Source organism: Eriocheir sinensis, chromosome 36, assembly GCF_024679095.1.
Source record: "Eriocheir sinensis breed Jianghai 21 chromosome 36, ASM2467909v1, whole genome shotgun sequence".
Lineage (NCBI taxonomy): Eukaryota > Metazoa > Arthropoda > Malacostraca > Decapoda > Varunidae > Eriocheir > Eriocheir sinensis.
In genome coordinates this window covers 8,149,819-8,152,489 of record NC_066544.1, presented here as the reverse complement: position 1 = coordinate 8,152,489, position 2,671 = coordinate 8,149,819, and the positions used below count along the sequence as shown (strand labels likewise).

At 50.2% G+C, this 2,671-nt stretch overlaps 2 long non-coding RNA genes across 2 annotated transcripts; one reads left to right on the top strand and one right to left on the bottom strand.

Moving 5' to 3' along the window:
• Window positions 1-848: 848 nt before the first annotated feature.
• LOC127007695 (uncharacterized) lies at window positions 849-1,960 on the bottom strand. The gene is made up of 3 exons (XR_007760394.1): window positions 1,729-1,960; window positions 1,061-1,664; window positions 849-993 (listed from the first exon to the last, which is right to left on the bottom strand). It is a non-coding gene; the product is annotated as an uncharacterized LOC127007695 (long non-coding RNA).
• Window positions 955-2,671, top strand: LOC127007694 (uncharacterized). Its single transcript, XR_007760393.1, has 3 exons — window positions 955-1,095; window positions 1,230-1,642; window positions 1,959-2,671. It is a non-coding gene; the product is annotated as an uncharacterized LOC127007694 (long non-coding RNA).

Genomic DNA, 2,671 nt, shown 5'->3' with positions numbered 1-2,671 from the left:
TAGTAGTAGCAGTAGTAGTAGTAGTAATAGCAGTAGTAGTAATAGTAGTAGTAGTAGTAGTAGTAGTAGAAGAAGTAATGGCAGCAGCAGCAGTAGGTGGCGAACATGTTCCCCCCTGGACATTTCCCCTCCGGACATTTTCTACTCAATTACCTATTTAATCAGAGCAAAATAATAAATAAATGAATAGTAAAACAGACTATTAAAGATCAAGAACATATAATAAAAAAAGAAATATGAGAAGTAAGAAAGAAAGAGGGAAACAGAGGAAGTTTTCGGATGTTCTGTGCGCGTTCCCGAGGCCCTTCGACTTTCCATCCCAGAAACGATAAACGCGGTGAGCAGCACATTCACAGTACTTACGATTAATTTCATAATCCAGTCTGGTAGTTTTAAGAAGCGAGTTCTTGCATTCGCCCTCCACGAGCCTCGGAAGGGATAAGGGGCGCCAGCGAGCCCAAGGTCTCGCTGGCGAGCGTGGCAGTACTGGAGGGCTCCCCGAAGGGCATCTTGGTGTTCCCCGGGGCGTCCGCGGAGGTACCGGAGATCTGCACGGGTAGATGGGGCTCGTTAGCCGTGGTAGGCAGTCCATCTAGGAGAGCAAACTCCGAACAATATACCGGGCAGGTGAGGCTCGTTAGCCGTGGTAGGCAATTCGTCTAGGAGAGCAAACTCCGAACAATAAACCCGGGCAGGTGAGGCTCGTTAGCCGTGGTAGGCAATTCGTCTAGGAGAGCAAACTCCGAACAATAAACCCGGGCAGGTGGAGGTCGTTAGCGTGAGCAGTTCACCTAGGAGAGCAAACTCCGATTACAAACCCGGGCAGGTGGAGGTCGTTAGCGTGAGCAGTTCACCTAGGAGAGGGAAAACTCTGACCACAAACACGGGCAGGTGGAGGTCGTTAGCCGTGGTAGGCAATCTGCCTAGGAGAGGGACAACTCCGAACAACAAACACGGGCAGGTTGGGCTCGTGAGCCGTCATAGGCAATACACCTAGGAGAGCAAACTCCGAATAAAAACCCGGGCAGGTTGGGCTCGTGAGCCGTCATAGGCAATACACCTAGGAGAGCAAACTCCGAATAAAAACCCGGACAGGTTGGGCTCGTGAGCCGTCATAGGCAATACACCTAGGAGAGCAAACTCCGAATAAAAACCCGGGCAGGTTGGGCTCGTGAGCCGTCATAGGCAATACACCTAGGAGAGCAAACTCCAAATAAAAACCCGGACAGGTGGAGGTCGTTAGCCGTGGTAGGCAATTCGCCTAGGAGAGAGACAACTCCGAACAACAAACACGGGCAGGTGGAGGTCGTTAGCCGTGGTAGGCAATTCGCCTAGGAGAAGGACAACTCCGAACATCAAACACGGGCAGGTGGAGCTCGTTAGCCGTGGTAGGCAATTCGCCTAGGAGAGGGACAACTCCGAACATCAAACACGGGCAGGTGGAGCTCGTTAGCCGTGGTAGGCAATTCGCCTAGGAGAAGGACAACTCCGAACATCAAACACGGCCAGGTGGAGGTCGTTAGCGTGAGCAGTTCACCTAGGAGAGCAAACTCCGAATAAAAAACCCGGCCAGGTGGAGGTCGTTAGCGTGAGCAGTTCACCTAGGAGAGCAAACTCCGATTACAAACCCGGCCAGGTGGAGGTCGTTAGCGTGAGCAGTTCACCTAGGAGAGCAAACTCCGAATAAAACACCCGGCCAGGTGGAGGTCGTTAGCGTGAGCAGTTCACCTAGGAGAGCAAACTCCGATTACAAACCCGGCCAGGTGGAGGTCGTTAGCGTGAGCAGTTCACCTAGGAGAGCAAACTCCGATTACAAACCCGGCCAGGTGGAGGTCGTTAGCGTGAGCAGTTCACCTAGGAGAGCAAACTCCGATTACAAACCCGGGCAGGTGGAGGTCGTTAGCGTGAGCAGTTCACCTAGGAGAGCAAACTCCGATTACAAACCCGGGCAGGTGGAGGTCGTTAGCCGCGAGGCAGTTCACCTAGGAGAGCAAACTCCGATCACAAACCCGGGCAGGAGGGGGTCGTTAGCCGTGGTAGGCAGTCCTCCTAGGAGAAGGAAAACTCCGAATTCAAACCAACACACACACACACACACACACCAGCCGGGCAGGTGGGGCTCGTTATAGGCGTCGTAGACAATCCACCAAGGGGAATCAACAATAAAAGGATAATAAAAGCGAACACACGAGAAGAAGAATATGAAATTAGAACCGGACAAAAAAGGATAATATAAGATGGAACACCGAATAAAAGATAGTTAAGAAAACAACATCGAGAAAAGCATAAGACACTCGCGGATCATCCAGACTGAAACAGAAGACCAGAAAATGGATGGTATAAAAATGACGGAAAAAGATAACGTAATAAGAACGCACAGAAAATAACGTAGAAATGAAACACCACGAAAAGGAAAATAAGGAAAATATAGAAACAACATCATTGATACCGCCGCTCCGTGGGCGGTAGGAGAATGAAATGACCCTTTTCGTAGACGCACAGTATAATGTGGTCAAGCTGTCAACAATAACATTTACCGCCAGGACCACAATCACGACGCTCGAAAACGCCCGCGTCTCTGAGCACTAAGCCGGGCAGCTGAACACTTCACTTAGCACCTAACGTTCAGCATTGTATTTCACTTACTATGTCACTTATTAATCTATAACAA